Source organism: Eretmochelys imbricata, chromosome 20 (genome assembly GCF_965152235.1).
Source record: "Eretmochelys imbricata isolate rEreImb1 chromosome 20, rEreImb1.hap1, whole genome shotgun sequence".
Lineage (NCBI taxonomy): Eukaryota > Metazoa > Chordata > Testudines > Cheloniidae > Eretmochelys > Eretmochelys imbricata.
Window position 1 is genome coordinate 11,266,519 of NC_135591.1, and position 17,918 is coordinate 11,284,436.

The following is a 17,918-nucleotide window of genomic DNA, read 5'->3' on the forward strand; positions in this document are numbered from 1 at the left end:
TGGGCCCCTTACTGTATGAGGGAGGCAACCTAGTGACAGAGGATGTGGAAAAAGCTAATGTACTCAATGCTTTTTTTGCCTCTGTCTTCACTAACAAGGTCAGCTCCCAGACTGCTGCGCTGGGCATCACAAAATGCGGAAGAGATGGCCAGCCCTCTGTGGAGATAGAGGTGGTTAGGGACTATTTAGAAAAGCTGGACGTGCACAAGTCCATGGGGCCGGATGAGTTGCATCCGAGAGTGCTGAAGGAATTGGCAGCTGTGATTGCAGAGCCATTGGCCATTATCTTTGAAAACTCGTGGCGAACCGGGGAAGTCCCGGATGACTGGAAAAAGGCTAATGTAGTGCCAATCTTTAAAAAAGGGAAGAAGGAGGATCCTGGGAACTACAGGCCAGTCAGCCTCACCTCAGTCCCCGGAAAAATCATGGAACAGGTCCTCAAGGAATCAATTCTGAAGCACTTACATGAGAGGAAAGTGATCAGGAACAGTCAGCATGGATTCACCAAGGGAAGGTCATGCCTGACTAATCTAATCGCCTTTTATGATGAGATTACTGGTTCTGTGGATGAAGGGAAAGCAGTGGATGTATTGTTTCTTGACTTTAGCAAAGCTTTTGACACGGTCTCCCACAGTATTCTTGTCAGCAAGTTAAGGAAGTATGGGCTGGATGAATGCACTATAAGGTGGGTAGAAAGCTGGCTAGATTGTCGGGCTCAACGGGTAGTGATCAATGGCTCCATGTCTAGTTGGCAGCCGGTATCAAGTGGAGTGCCCCAAGGGTCGGTCCTGGGGTCGGTTTTGTTCAATATCTTCATAAATGATCTGGAGGATGGTGTGGATTGCACTCTCAGCAAATTTGCGGATGATAGTAAACTGGGAGGAGTGGTAGATACGCTGGAGGGTAGGGATAGGATACAGAAGGACCTAGACAAATTGGAGGATTGGGCCAAAAGAAATCTGATGAGGTTCAATAAGGATAAGTGCAGGGTCCTGCACTTAGGACGGAAGAATCCAATGCACCGCTACAGACTAGGGACCGAATGGCTAGGCAGCAGTTCTGCGGAAAAGGACCTAGGGGTGACAGTGGACGAGAAGCTGGATATGAGTCAGCAGTGTGCCCTTGTTGCCAAGAAGGCCAATGGCATTTTGGGATGTATAAGTAGGGGCATAGCGAGCAGATCGAGGGACGTGATCGTTCCCCTCTATTCGACATTGGTGAGGCCTCATCTGGAGTACTGTGTCCAGTTTTGGGCCCCACACTACAAGAAGGATGTGGATAAATTGGAGAGAGTCCAGCGAAGGGCAACAAAAATGATTAGGGGTCTAGAACACATGACTTATGAGGAGAGGCTGAGGGAGCTGGGATTGTTTAGCCTGCACAAGAGAAGAATGAGGGGGGATTTGATGGCTGCTTTCAACTACCTGAAAGGGGGTTCCAAAGAGGATGGCTCTAGACTGTTCTCAGATGACAGAACGAGGAGTAATGGTCTCAAGTTGCAGTGGGGGAGGTTTAGATTGGATATTAGGAAAAACTTTTTCACTAAGAGGGTGGTGAAACACTGGAATGCGTTACCTAGGGAGGTGGTAGAATCTCCTTCCTTAGAGGTTTTTAAGGTCAGGCTTGACAAAGCCCTGGCTGGGATGATTTAACTGGGAATTGGTCCTGCTTTGAGCAGGGAGTTGGACTACATGACCTTCAGGGGTCCCTTCCAACCCTGATATTCTATGATTCTATGGCTGAGGCAGTGGGTGCTTGTCTGGTCCCAATGCCAGGGGTATTTGTGGAGATAAAAAAAGAGAACACAAACCATTTTTAAGCCTTGAACTGTTAGCTATGCTATTCCCATGTTATGTTATCTCTGACTGCGCTTGCCAATCACAGTGCTTGCCAATCACACTGATGGAGGGGTACATCAGACATGTGCACCCTGCCCCCCAAATAGTCCCATAACCATCCAGATAGCAAGAGTTTGAATTCCAAGCAGTGGCTTAGCCGCTAGCGCAGAGTCCCAGTCCATGCCAGCTTGGCTCAGAGAGTGGCCATAGGTTGCCCACAGGCCACACCAGGTTGGCTCAGAGAGTGGCCATTAGCTGCTCCAGGCTACACCGGGTGGGTTTAGAATGGACATTGTCCACCCACAGGCCACACCAGGTTGACTCAGAGAGGGGCGATTGGCGGCTTGCAGGCTACACCAGATCAGCTGCTCCTGGTTCACTCTCCTGGCATGAGCAATTTCTGTAAATAGTCAAATCTGTGTTAACAAAAACAACAGACTTTTTGCATTTCAGCACTCTGCTTTTGAGATGTGTGGAGGCCAGAAGCAACTTTTCCCTGACAGACACAGAGGCTTCTCCTGTCACATCCTCCAGCAGCTGCAGTGGCTCGTTAGGGAAGTGAATACAGCCAGCAAGAGACTTGAGGTAGGCAGTTGCTTGGGCTGGGGGAGGGAGGGGGAAATCTCTGCTGACCGCAGACTGATGGTGCCCAGCAGACAATGATCTGTCTCCTCTGAGGAGACGTGGTGAGTCTCTGTCCGGCTCCTTGTGGCTATGTTTATGACTCCATGGTGACTGACTGGCTGGAGGCGCCCAGCAAACTGGACTGTCTTCCTACCCCTGGGGCAGCACCACTGTGGGAAGAAGGCTCTGCCATTACTGCAGCCCACCCTGAGCCTGTGCTGGAGAGGCAGCAAGGACTCCCATCCCCAGGGCCCACCTCCCAACAGACCCAAATCCACTCACCTAAGCAATACTAGTGATGCTGTGTGGATGGCAGAGGCTGTTGGTCCTCAGGCCACAGCTGTGCCACATGGTGGGATATGGCAGCCACAGCGCTAAGCAAAGCAGGCAGAAGCAGCTCACCAGTCCCCCATTCTGTACAGTGAGGATAACAACCTCGCCCTGCTTCCCAGAGTGAGGTGCCCAGACACTATGGTGGTGGAAGGCAAATGAATACCTAGACTAATGGTTGGGGTCTGTATGAAGGAGCAGCAAGTGAACGAGCCTCCTCGCACACTGCTCATGTGCATGTCCTACCCCCTAACCCAGACCTCTCCCAGCATGGCGCAATGTAGGCCAGTCTGTCCAGTGCTGGGCTTAGGTGCCCAGACCTCTCCCTGCATGGGGGGAAGGAGGGGGGACGCAGGCTGGTCTGTCTGGTGCTGAGCTCGGGCATCTAGCTGTTCAAAGGCGAGCCAACATGGTCTGCACACACGCTCCCATGTAGGGCACATGTGCACGGGGCAACATGGAAAAGCCCCGCCCGAGGGGTTGGGGGGTGTCCCACAGAAGAGGCTTATCCCCTGCTCCAAAGGCAGAGGCCCCTGCACCCCTCCATCCCATGCCAAGCCCCTCAGGCTGAGCGAGCGGCTGTGGACAGTTCGCTTTCTGGCTCGGTTCAGCAAAGCTGGGCGAGCACACGGCCCCATGTGTTTGTTTGTCGGAGGTGCCGCCCTAAGCTCTGCAGCACTGTCAGTCAGCACATAGTTGCTGTTTACTTGCTGGTTCTTGTAAAAATCCCCCAAATAGCATTTTAATAGTGTCAGGCAGGCCTCGCACGGCACGTCCCGGCCTGAGGGGGAGGGGCTGCAGAGGAGTCAGTGCGGCTGCTGGTGCTGGGAGCTCACAGGGACTTGGGAGCACCAGGTGCACTGTGACTCAGGGGCAGGCGCTGACATCGCTCCAACCACCACACCCTCCAGGTACAAGTCCAGGGGGTCCCACGGCTTGAGCAAAGGGGTGGCAGGAGAGCGAAGGCTGTAATCCCCTCAGTCCCAATAAAATGCAGCAGCTCCTCGCTTGGGCCCTGGGGGGCTCTGGAGCAAGGTTAGACTTCTCTGCGCTAGAGCCCAGGTACCCGCTCCAGCCCAGCCCTGGCAGCCATCAACAGGCGCCTGACAGTTTTCTGGCCATGGTCAGCCCACGATGTCCCCTCTGCATTGTCCCCTGGCTGCGGCTTTGTACCCTGCGGGGCTCCAGCCAGTGTGCTGCTGTGGGACTCCAGCTCCGAGGCCCCCAGCCCTGCTGTACAGAGGGCCCTTCTCCTCATCTCCAGCCCCCAGCCAGAGTGTGACCTGGGAGTGGGCACTTGTCTGCACTGACCTTTGTCAGGCTTCTGGGCTGGCTGCTGGCTCTGTGCCCTTGGGAGCCTCTGTTCAGTCCTTGGCTGCAGGGCCCCTCGTCAGCCCTGTCTGCTCCCACACCCCATCACACCTCCCGGGTAGCTGCTGCCTTCCCAGACAGAGTGCCCAGAGGCAGGCTGGGGCTTCTTTACCATCTTGCTGGATGGCGGGGAGCAGAATCAGTTTCATCACAGCCAATAGTTCTTGAAGCCCAGGGGCACACATGGCAAAAGGCCTCTGGGGCACTCAACTAGGATCAGCCTTCTGGCCTGGGGCAGGCTGAGGAAACCCCTGACTGAGTGCACTCCAGGCCAGAGCCCCTTGGCAGGGCTGCAGAGGGCAGGACCTGCCAGGAATCAGGAGGCAGCAGTGCCCTGGTGGGCCAGGCAGGTAAACAGAGGCTTAACACGGCACCGTGGAAGCTCAGGGTGGACTAGCCCAGATACCCTAAAGAGCCCCTAGTCCACTGGCTGGAGATGGGTCTGGGCCACAAACTCCCATCAGCTGCTTGGACAATCCCAGCTCCACTCTGACATGCCTCCCCGCCCTGCTTCCTGGCTCTTTCAAGCACTGCTCCAAATGGGCTATGGCCCCCAAAGCCATGCTGCCACTGTGGGGATGGGGCCTAGCCCAGGAGGACAGTTCAAGCTAGCACCTAAAAATAGCAGTGTGGACATTGCGGCACATGAGCTCAAACTCAGGGCTTTGGGGGGACTTGGCAGGGGCAGCTAGCCTGAGCCTCTGCCAGAGCCGCAATGTCCATGCTGCTAATTTTAGTACCTCCCAGCTGCAGTGTAGATATACTCCAAGGGTGCACCCCCGCCCACCCCAGCATGAGCACCTCCCACTCACCCCAGGGCTGCTTCAGCCTCCCCCGCAACAGACCTGTCCCACAGTGCTTTCTGCTTCTCTGGACGCTTTCAGGGTCGTGAAACACACAACAGCTGCATTATCCCCTCTGTGGGGTTGTCACTATCACGGGCCTCACCCCCAGTCACCTGGTGAATCACGCAGGGCGCTGCCTGGGTTTTCTCCAGTAACTCAGGGGCTGAGCGAGATTCTCAGCAGCAGTGCCAAGTCTCACTCACACTCCCTGCAAGCGGCAGAGCGCAGTGCTCTGAATGATTGAGCGCCCACCCTCCACTCCCAGAGCGATGCATCAGCTCCTGTTCACACAGTGCAAACACCCCTCAATCTGCAGAGTACCCAGAACAAACATGGCAAACGCCCAGGGAATAATGGAGGTTTCAGGGGTGCAGAACGAAGATCCTGGGACATGATGTGAAAACCTGGTCAGCTCAATACCCTGCCTGTCAAGCCTGGCTGAAGAAAGACCCCAGGCCCAGCTGGGACCCCTCAAGCCGAGGGTTTAGAAGATGCAGTATTAGAAATGGGATGGCAATGGCAAACTGGGCAACTTCTGCCCAGCAGCTGGTGTTGGGAGAAGGCCTGACTAGCCAAAGCCCCGCGTAGGCTGTGGTACAGCCAGAGCTGATGTGGATTGTGTACTGATCTGGTAACAGCTATTTTTAGGACAACTTTCAATTCTGGAGAAAGACCAAGTGAGTAAACAAAACAACAGACCTCCTCCCCCCACAGCAGATATGGTTCCAATAGTTACAAAGAAAGGCTGAACCTCACCGCCTGTAAGCTGAAGGTCTATATTAGGAAAAGCATTTGTGATGGTATTTCTGGAGATCTGTCAGGGCCCAGCTGGAGACTGCGGTGTACTTGGAAGGGAGGGTATGTGGAAGGGGAGCCATCACACAAAGCCTTTCCATATTGACTGGTTCTGCAGATAGCTCTTGTCTATTGTGGCTCAAGGGTTTCCTCTGATGCAGCTGGCACCAGGGGTCAGGCTACTGGATGCAGGGGCCATTGGGGCACTCCACGGTGGTAATGTCCATGTGTTTCTGTCTTTCTCCTAAAACAAAACTAACAGAATAAAAACCTGGAATGGGGGAGCGGTGGGGGGTGTGTGGAGTGGGAGAGAAATAAAAAAAAGGAATGGGCTAAAACTAGCAAAGCTAATATAATCAGAGAAGGGTAAAAGACACTGAAAACACTGAGATGAACAACTGGGCTTTCCTGCCCCCCCTCGCCTTTAGATGGTGAGCTCTGTAGGGCAGGGTCCTGTTTATTATAGGTCTGAAAAGCACCTGACATGTTTTGGAGCACTATGCACGACATGCACCCCCTGCAGGGAGCCAGCCTGATGCCTGTGCACCACCAAAGCCCCATTTACTACCTTAACGTAAGAGCGGCCATTCTACAGCAGACCAATGGGCCATCCAGCCCAGCATCTGGTCTTCTGGCAGTGGCCAATACCAGATGCTTCAGAGTGAATGAATAGAACAGGGAATGAACAGAACAATTTTGAGTGATTCATCTTGTCATCCAATCCCATCTTCTGGCAATTGGAGGTTTAGAGACACCCAGAGCATGGAGTTGTGCCCCTGACCATCTTGGCTAATAGCCATTGATGGACCTATTGCCCATTAATTTAGGACTTAAGTGGTTTGGAGGCCATACGCTGGACCAGTGTGCCCTTGTTGAGTCAACAGTGTGACCTCGTTGCCAAGAAGGCCAATGGCATTTTGGGGTGTATAAGTAGGGGCATTGCCAACAGATCGAGGGACATGATCGTTCCCCTCTATTCGACATTGGTGAGGCCTAATCTGGAGTACTGTGTCCAGTTTTGGGCCCCACACTACAAGAAGGATGTGGAAAAATTGGAGAGAGTCCAGCAAAGGGCAACAAAAATGATTAGGGGTCTGGAACACCTGATTTATGAGGAGAGGCTGAGGGAAATGGGATTATTTAGTCTACGGAAGAGAAGAATGAGGGGGCATTTTATATCTGCTTTTAACTACCTGAAAGGTGGATCTAAAGAGGATGGATCTAGACTATTCTCAGTTGTAGCAGATGAAAGGACAAGGAGTAATGGTCTCAAGTTGCAGTGGGGGAGTTTAGGTTGGATATTAGGAAAAACTTTTTCACTAGGAGGGTGGTGAAACACTGGAATGCGTTACCTAGGGAGGTGGTGGAATCCCCTTCCTTAGAAGTTTTTAAGGTCAGGCTTGACAAAGCCCTGGCTGGGATGATTTAGTTGGGATTGGTCCTGCTCTGGGCAGGGGGTTGGACTAGATGGCCTCCAGAGGTCTCTTCCAACTCTGTTATTCTATGATTCTATGACCTCTGCACAAGGGAGAATTTCACTGTCTGTAAGTACTGACATCCAAAAACAAATGTTAAAAAAACATTATTGGGTTGCTAAATCAAGCACTCAAAACTTTGGAAATGCCAGAATTAAGGCTGCCTGCACAACCCTATTATCCCCATTTTACAGATAGAGAGCGAAGCACAGAGCGATTAAGGCCAGAAATGGCTATTCATTTCGGGTGCCCAATCGGAGTTACCTGGGACCTGATTTTTTTAGAGAATTTAGGAGATTTGTAGCATGTTATATGTTCACATCACCTCTCCCATTGACCTCAGTTAGCATTTCTGTAAATCATACCCCGTGTCTCAGGCTGGGCACCCAGAAAATGAGGAACCTACAATTAATTAGTGTCCACCTGTGAAAAGCTGAGTTTAGCTGACTTGCCCAACAAGCAATAGAATCCAATTCTCCAGCGCAGCATTCGACTGCCTTAACCATGAGACCATCCTTTCTTTTCCTGCAATCCCTTGCCTCGTTCACACTATTCCTTCCAACTCCTGCAACAAATGAGGCAAGGGTCCTACTGACAACAGTGTCCTTCCCCTCGTGATCGTTCCCCTCTATTCGACATTGATGAGGCCTCATCTGGAGTACTGTGTCCAGTTTTGGGCCCCACACTACAAGAAGGATGTGGATAAATTGGAGAGAGTCCAGCGAAGGGCAACAAAAATGATTAGGGGTCTAGAACACATGACTTATGAGGAGAGGCTGAGGGAGCTGGGATTGTTTAGCCTGCACAAGAGAAGAATGAGGGGGGATTTGATAGCTGCTTTCAACTACCTGAAAGGGGGTTCCAAAGAGGATGGCTCTAGACTGTTCTCAATGGTAGCAGATGACAGAACGAGGAGTAATGGTCTCAAGTTGCAGTGGGGGAGGTTTAGATTGGATATTAGGAAAAACTTTTTCATTAAGAGGGTGGTGAAACACTGGAATGCGTTACCTAGGGAGGTGGTAGAATCTCCTTCCTTAGAGGTTTTTAAGGTCAGGCTTGACAAAGCCCTGGCTGGGATGATTTAACTGGGAATTGGTCCTGCTTTGAGCAGGGGGTTGGACTAGATGACCTTCAGGGGTCCCTTGCAACCCTGATATTCTATGATTCTATGATTCACTACACAACCTGATTCATCCCAGAGCAGGGTCCATTCTGTACACTGAATGATGCAGGAGTCCTGTGGAAAAATAGTATGTGATCATGTAATTGAAGACTGGGTCACATATCATGCACAGACAACCTTAATTCTGTCATTTCCTAACTTTTGCAACATTCACGTTCTTTTAATATAGGTTTTTGCCTGTAATTTCCTAGATTTTTAACAAGGCAAACAGCTAATTCTATCCTGTGGAATCATACTGACCCCCATTTAGGTAACTGGCAGGGTTAGAACTTTAGTACACAGACCTCTGCCACTTGAGCTAACAGAGTAACTGGGAGCAGCAATAGACTGTTATCTCTATGTGGACCAGTCACCATAGGAATGAGCTATATACTTCGCCAGTGGGTTCCACAGCTATTTGCAGACATTAGAGGAATGCCCATAAGGAATGCTAATAAGCTCCCCCAAAATAATGGTTACGGACCTTTCTGCCCCTGAACCTTCCAGCCTGCCCTTGTCCCAGTGTCCCCACCATTCCCTATGAGCTCCACATCCCTGTCCCCCCACAGCTCCATGTCCTCCACTCCCACCCTGCCCATGTTTTTGTCCCTGTCCCAGTCTCCCCTCTCTAGTTCCTCATCCCAGTCTCTCTCCCCCACCCCCAGTTCTTTATCCCAGTCTGTTTTACACACACACACACACACACACACACAGCTCCTCATCCCAGTTCCCTACTCTCCCCTGGCTCCTTGCTCCAGTCCCTCCTTTCTGGCACTTCATTCCAGTCTCTCCCCTTGCCAATTCCTCTGGCCTGGCTCCTCACCTCTCTGTGTTCCAGTCAGGCTACTCCTACTCCTCCATGCTGCCTGAGGACTTTCAGTGAGGACACAGAGCACAGGAGAGATGGTCTCCCTGCTCTCAGTTCCAGTGCCTGGCAGCCCCGGGATGGAGCATGCTCATTGCAGGCAGCCCCTAATGAGTCTTTATTGAACATGTGCAAACTGAGATTCCCAGTGGTTCATGCCATGGCCAAATGTGGGTGGATATTCACGGAAATGGCAAAAGGCACCTCCCTGACCCCAAGCTCACCTCTGTCAGCTTAAAAGTCCCTACTCCAAAGCACAGAGGTGCTGGAGTGTCTCAATGAAACAGACGAGATAATTTTTTAGCATGAACAACACAACATACTTTTTCCCAACCTTGTTCTGAAAAGCTGCTCAACTATTTCTGCTGAGAGTTTTCAAAAAAAAAAAAAAAAAAATTCAGCCTATGGCAATCTCCCAGGGCTAGACCAGGGCTCGCCCCCCACAACATACACTTTTACCTTCTCCCCAGACAGTGGAGAAAGGGGGGGGTTCATCTCTCTGCAAGCCTGAGCTTCTCTGGCCCAGCCTTCCCCTTCTACTTTGTCTTTCCTGTCTCTCTTTTAACTGTTCCTGCTGCTGAGCTGAGCTGAATCAACTTGCTAGCTGTTTAATCATCCTGCCCTTAACCAATTAGCTCCTCAGTTTGGCCCATATGGGGAGGCTTGTAAAATGCACAGGAATGATGATTCAACTCTATGCTACTCACCTGTTGTCCCACACTGCCCCCATTCCCCATTTGGGGCCTTTTCTCTCCTTCCCAGGGCTCTGCTTTCCCTCTGTGGGCTGCCCTCCCCTTCCAGGAGCAAGGTCTCTTTAAACTGGCTCTCTACAATGACCATAGGAACCTTCTCCATCCTCACCCAGCAAAAGTTCATTCCCCTCTATTCGGCATTGGTGAGGTCTCATCTGGAGTAGTGTCCAGTTTTGGGCCTCACACTACAACAAGGATGTGGAAAAATTGGAAAGAGTCCGGCGAAGTGCAACAAAAATTATTAGGGGACTGGAACACATGACTTACGAGGAGAAGCTGAGGGAACTGGGATTATTTAGTCTGCAGAAGAGAAGAATGAGGGGGCATTTGATAGCTGCTTTCAACTACCTGAAAGAGGGTTCCAAAGAGGATGGATCTAGACTGTTCTCAGTGGTAGCAGATGACAGAACAAGGAGTAATAGTCTCAAGTTGCAGTGGGGGAGGTTTAGGTTGGATATTAGGAAAAACTTTTTCACTAGGAGGGTGGTGAAACACTGGAATGGGTTACCTCAGGAGGTAGTGGAATCTCCTTCCTTAGAGGTTTTTAAGGTCAGGTTTGACAAAGCCCTGGCTGGGATGATTTATTTAGGGATTAGGTCCTGCTTTGAGCAGGGGGTTGGACTAGATGACCTCCTGAGGTCCCTGCCAACCCTATGATTCTAAGTTGCTCTGTGACGGAAGGGGTAACTCTGACATCTCTGTTTCTGCCCCCCTTTTTTCACACCAGGGGGCCCTTTTATATCACTGGGCTTCTCCCCCATTTTAATATCTCCCCCAGGTTACCCTGCATTTCAATACATGGCTGTTCTGGCTCTGGATCACTCTGGCCCTTGACTTTTTCACATACAATTTTGCCTGCTTTCTCTACGAATCCTTGTTCTGGTTTTTCCCCCTTTTCATTCCCCTCTAACTTGTGATCTTCGCCAAGGCCTTTGGGTTCTTGGATTGTCTCCTGTTGAGTCTGTTCTGCTTCTTCCTTCTCTAGCCCCCACTTGGCTTCTTGACCTGTTCCTCAACACCTGGTCCTGCCCTCCTGGGCTTCCCCAACTCCCCCTGGGTGAACACATGACCTCAACAGCCTGAGGATATGGGCCCTCCCATTGGCTCCCTACATGTCCGGAGAAGCTCAGGCTGCATCCATGGTGCTGAGCGATAGGGAAGCAGCTGGTTAGGATTATGATACTGTGACAGATTGAAGCCCATTTCCTTTCAGGAAGGGGAGAGATGCCCAGAGAACAGAGTGCCCAAGCTCAGCTTTGTGGCTCACCTTCCTCCTGGGCGGTGGGTGAAGCAAGCTTGTCTCCTGTCTTCCTTATGGTACCCGGAGGGGGATAGGTCCCTGGGGCCATGTCCTGGGCATTGGGTGGAGCTGTGGGTGGGGAGGGGCTATCTGCTCCCGGGGCTTGCAGTGAGGAGCATTGGCTCTTAAGAATATTCATGTTATTACTTTGGCTGCTGTTAATATTGTCCTGAGGAATCTGAGCATCAGAGGGAAATGGTAATTTTCAGGAATTTATATATCTGCCAAACGTGAACAGAATTTCTTGAGACAAAGAAAGGCACTTTTCTAGCCCTAGGCTTCTCTCTGCCCAATTTCAAACAACAGATGTGTCAAAGGTTCTCAAAAACAGGAAGCAGATCTCCTTCATAAAGGAAAGGGTTCAACAACACCCACTAGCATCACCCCTTATAATACTAACAAAGAGCCTGGCCACGTCCTGCGGAGCTGGGCATGGAGAGGACTCGCATGGCAAGGAGGGGCAGTTTTCTCTGTGATGGCATGTTCCCCTTGCCCATCGCAAAGAGCGCAGGGCACATACAGGACTGGCAGGCTCCACCCACCAGATCTGTTTGGGAGAAAACTCCATGGTGAAACTCCCTGCAATTTCCTCCCCACTTCACCCTGGGTGTAGGGCTTGGGAGCAGAACAATCACGCCCTATCATCCAGTGGCCTCAAGTATAAGGTCTGGGAGCTGCGTTCTGTTCCACTCAGCCGTGCCATTGTGGAATGTGCAGGCAGGAACCACCATGCTTCTCTGACACGGCCTAGTTCACACTGGAATTCAATCTATCCACAAAGCTGGCACCAGTGCACACCTGTCGGTCAATACAGCTGGCACCAGTGCACACCCCTAGGGCCGGTACAGCTGGCACCAATGCACACCTGTCGGTCAGTACAGCTGGCACCATTGCACACCCCTCAGTCGGTACAGTTTACATCAGTGCACACCCTTAGGGCTGGTACAGCTGGCACCAATGCACACCCCTCAGTCGGTACAGTGGGTACCCGGGCACACCCCTCGGTCAGTACAGCTGACACATATCATGTACACACATGCATCCACCCACAGTCGTGCACACAGACAGACACACAATAGCTGTAAGGCCAACACTGACACATGCACGTATACTCTCACATACAGACAGAGATCCACATGCACATGTGTATGTTTACATACGTTCGCACAGACACACCCACACACATATACACACACATTACGTTTTCTGCCATAAGAACCGAACTTTTGCATCCCCATTTCCTCAGTTCTGGTCCTGCAGAACACACTTCTCCCCCTATTTTAATGTCTGTTCAGGACCCCACCTGAGCTTGCTGTCTTCTCTGGCCCATCTGGCATGTGTCCTGGCCCCACCAACCCCTGGATCGTTCGTGGATGGAGGTCAGAAGGGACCACTGTGACCATCCAGTTGGGCTCCTGCACCACCCAGTGACTCCTGCCTGCAGCCCAGTACTGACAGAGCACAGCTATTACCCAGGACAGAGAATCAACCCCTCCCTTGGTAAGCGATTCCTAGGGTTAATTCCTCTCCCCTTCACCTCATTGCCAGTCTGAATTTGTCTGGCTTCAGCTCCCGCCGTTGGATTATTAGACCTTTGTCTGAGAGGTTACAGAGACCTCTGCTATTGGAGACCTCCTCCCCATGTAGGTTCTTATAGACCTGGGTCAAGTCACCTCTTCCCCTGTTCCTTGCTAAGCTAAAGAGATGGAGCTCCTTCAGTCTCTCCCTAACAAGCAGATTTTCTCGACCTTGGATCATCCTTCTAGGTCTTCTACGAACCCTTTTTAATTTGTCAACATCCTCTCCAAGATGTGGACACCAGAGCTGGACACAGTATCCAGAGGTAACATCTGGCCCTACTGGATATTCTCCATTTACTCATCCAAGGGTCATGTTAGCCCTCTAAAGGTATGTCTACACTGCAGCTGGGAGGAGTGATTCCCAGGGCAAGTAGACAAACCAACGCTAGCTCAGCTCAAGCTAGTGCACTAAAAATAGTAGTGTGGTTCTTGTGGCACAGGGAGCAGCGTGGACTAGCCATCTGAGCTCAGCCCCAGAAGGTTAGACGAGCTTGGGTATAGGTGGCTAGTGTGATCCACCACCAGTGCTGCAATGTCCAAACTGCTATTTTTAGCACACTGGCTGGAACAGAGCTAGCATAAATCTGTCAACCTGGGCTGGGACTCACACCTCCCAGCTGTAGTGTGTACATACCCTAAGCCGCACCACGTCATTGGGAGCTTGTGTTCAGTTGGTGTCCGCCATGACTCCTAAAACAGAGTTCTGCTTTTCAGGATATGCCCCCATCCTGTGGATGGGACCTACCTTCTTTATTCCAAGCTGTGTGTGGCTATATTAAAATGCATATTTTTCCGGTGAGTCCAGTTTACCAAGTGACTCAGATTACCTTACTCCTAGGGGAATTCTGCACCACTGCACGTGCACAGAATTCATGTCCCCCGCAGATTTCTTTGCTTCCCTTCAGAAAAATGACTTTCTGACAGGAAAGTTGCAAGAGCAGTCACACACCACTCCCTAGCAGCACAGGTACAACGTCTCAGGCACCCAGAGCAGCTGGCAAAGAGGTAAATCACTGTGGGGCTGGGGACACCTCAGCCAGTGGCTCCTACCCTGAGCCAGCATTAGCTGCAAGTCCCGGCTGGGCTGGAGGCAGGAGAGGATGGGACTTCCTCTTCCCCTGCAAGGAGTGGCTGGGGCTGTGTCAGACACGCCCCCAGAAACCTCCGCCAGCTGCAGGAAGCTCAGCATCCTCCCCTGCTTCCTGTCCCCATCACTCCTTAGCTGTGGGGAGAAGGGTCACTGTACGGGGAGCTGCTCCCCCATCCACCCAACCCCTGTGCATCTGGACATCCCAAACCCAGACACCCCTATCAAGCCTCACCTGGTACATCCAGAACCATCCTAGCCCTCCATACCCGAACCCCACCCCACTGAACCTCAACCCCTGCATCTGGAGCTCCCCTTTAGCAAGACCCCCTGCTTCTGGACCCCCACCCCTGCATCCAGACAACCATCCCCACTGAACTCCCTACACTCAACCCCCAATCCTGATGTCCCACCCTCTGCACCACCCTGAGCCCCCACATCCAGACCCCCATGCCACTGACCACCAACTACCTGCACCCAGACCCCCACTCCACCAAGCCCCATTCCCCCAGCCCCCCCTGCTGAGAACCCCATCACTGAGAAACCCAGACCCCTCTGCTGAGCCCCCATCACTTTCAGCTGGAAACCCCTACAGAGTCCCATTGCCCCTGCACGTGGAACCGCCCCCAATGAGCCTCTGTGCATCCAGATCCCCCCACACCTAGACCCCCCCACTGAGCTGCCTGCACCCAGATTGTCCCACACAGAATCCTCTTACCCCACACCTGGATTCCCCCCACACTGAGCCTCTCCACACTTGGATCCTGCCTGGTTGAGCCTACCTGCCCCACAGCTGGTGCAGCTGGCGCAGAGGGGCATGGGCCCAGGGTGTTTCTGGGGCAGGCCCAGGCCTTATGCTGTGTCAGGTTCAGGTGCAGCCTCACAGCTGAGTCTGTATCCTGGGGGTGGGGAGTGGGAGGGCTGCAGGGTGATCTTCCACCTTCGTGCAGCCAGTGGTCTGTGCTCCCCACTGCCATGCTGGAGCCACTGCATTTATTTATTGACAAATAAAACTTGCAGAACTGTAAAATATCGTGCAAAGAATTTTTGATCTTTGGCGCAGAATGCCCTCAGGAGTCTACTGTGGATACCTGGCCTATCCTTTACATTATTTACCATGCCATTAATTTTGTGTCAGCTGCAAAATTTACCAGAAATGATTTTCTGTTTTCTTCCAGATCATTGATAAAGCTATTGAATAGTAATGGGCCAAGACCCTGTGGGTCTGCACTAGAAACACCCCCCCTTGGATGACAATTCCCCATTTACAATTACAGATCTATCAGTTAGCTATTTTTGTTCCACTTAACATGGGCTGCACTGGTTTTGTAAAGTGCTAATTTCTTCATCAGAATGTTGTGCGGGACTAAGTCAAACGCTATATAGAGTTGAAGTATATTCTGCCAACACCGTTACTTAGTCAACCAAACTTGTAATCTCATCAAGAACCAATAGCAAATTTGTTTGACCGCCCCTGTTTTCCATAACACCATGTGGGTTGGCATTAGTTATGCTGCCACCCTTTTGATCCCTCACTGGTTGTGTCCAGTTTCAGGTAACCTTCCTGCAGCAGAACTGCAGCAGTTACAGTCTCTGCTACGTTGCCCAGTCCCTGGGGGAGTTACATGCCCCTGTTGCTTTTTAAATCAAACGTCTTGTTTTTCTGTCTTGTAAGTTGCCATAAAGGGAAGATCCATTCAGCTGGAGGATGGTTAAGCTCAGCAGACTCCTTGGAAGCAGACAGCAGTTTGCTTTGAATGTGCCCTCTCACCCAGAATTCAGCTGTACAAACGTAACTTCTTGGCTCATGTTGCCATGGGCCACTGCAACCCCAACATGGCTAGTGAATCAAGGTTGTTTCCCATGGCCACCTGATGGGGAGATGAAAGGCCAGAGTTCGGGGCTCTCAGGCCCCATGCCTTCCTGGGAGGATTTTTTACCAACCTCTTCTCTTCTCTGAACTTTCCAGTAATACCTGTAGCACGCAGAACACAATGGGGTCCGTTCTCCCCCTAGATGCAGTGTAACTATAGCATGGCATTTCTCCTGACTCACACCACAGTAAGTAAGAGAAGAATGAGGCCCTGAATGCTCCATAGCTGAGGCCACAGATTCACAGCTAGGCAATTTACCAGGGCAATGTAGTTTGTGACACGATTTTCCAGTGAACTCTGAGGAAGACCCACATCATAGCCCTATCACCTCCTGCATGCTGTGCCTGCCAGCCCTTGGATCCCTTTTGTCCTAGTGCTGGTTGGCTGGCATGACATCATTTTGTATCCATCAAAGTCTCTAAACCCCCAGTCAACCAGAAATGACTGATTCCTGGGTCTGAGGGAGGGTGGAATCTCATACAAATGGCTGACATGGGCAGTAGGAGATTTCAAAGAGTAATTGGGTGTTGTAATGCTATGGAGTGTGGTGGTGGGTGATTAAAACAATTTCCATAGGTAGAGAAAGGCTGGATGTTTCCAAGATGTTAGGTTCATTCTGAGAACATTAGAGGCACCATGGACCAACTGCCCTCCTAACAATACTATTGGTTCCTCCAAGTCACCCCTAGTAACCCCTCCAGCACTATACCAGCAGCCTCAATGCATCTCCAAATGATATGGAGAGTTGAAATCCAAAAAAGACAAAGCAATTCAATTTTGCACTTAGACACTCTGGTGCTAAGGGCCACACAGATAGATAGTTGCACAACTCAGGGTTCCATAGTTAAGTGGTATTAAATTTTGCATTTAAAGCAGGGATTCAACTACTTGGTTATGTATAAAGAATTCAGCACATCTTCCCCAAAAATCACAGCAATTACTCTGAGCACAGACTGAACCTGAGAAAATTTACAAAAAAAATCAGTTAATTAGTTTTAAAATGGGCCGTTTAAGACATTTAGCCTCAGGTGTTGGACCAATTTTTTATCCTGATTGATTTTAGCAATGGAAAAACATGAGCCCTTCAAACTTTTCTTGTAGTTAAAACTCTGAAATCTCAGGCATAGGCTACATTTGAAGATTTTTTTTTTTATGGTTAAGTTTTTGTTTTGCCACTATTCTTCAAAACTAAGTTTTCTTCTTCCGCAGGGTGCAGACAAATAAACTTCTCACCAGAAGCATGGCCAGCCCCATATATTCAAAAATCATGAGTCGAGTCCCCAGAAACATGAGATTTAAAATAATGAGATTTCTAACAATAAAAAAATGGGTTCTTTTTATTCACTTGTTGGTTTCTGAGTCTTTAGGCTGTACCTACTTCATGTTTTCTAGTGTGTCTCTGTAACCATGAGGGCCAGAATTTTTTTTTTTTTTTTTTTTTTAATGAAAGCTGATATTCTGTTCCTATATAATGGGTCTTGCAGTTGGGGCTTCAAGAGAAACACTAAAAAAGAAGGATGCAAGAGTTGGCAACACAGATTAACAGAGAGTGCTGCTGTTTTTCAGCATTGCTGCCTTGTCCTATTGTTCTGAATGAGAATGAAGCCATGAGGCTGCCATTAGCAAAACATCCTTTTTCAAAATGGTCACAACCTCCCTTTGTTCTCAGAGGAAATGAGGCGAAGCTGCCCGCAAATGAAAAAATCAAATTGATCAATCTCTCTATGAGTCAAGGTGGTGAGGTAATATCTTAGTGTTTTATCCTGTCACCCATCACCATCGTATCTGGGCACCTTCCCTGAAGATCAATAGCAATAGCTAGGGACCGCCTCTTCCCCCTCCCCCCCCCCCCCGAGTCAATCTGAGTGACTCTCTGGCTCCTCTCCCTGTAGGAGTCAGAAATCTGCTTGGGATAGGGTTTTTTGGGGAGTGGGGATTTGTGATGTTTGGGTATAAAAGGGCTCTTTGAATTGTGTGTCCCCCACAGGAGCGAAGCTGTTGTTATCAAAGCTTGACCCAT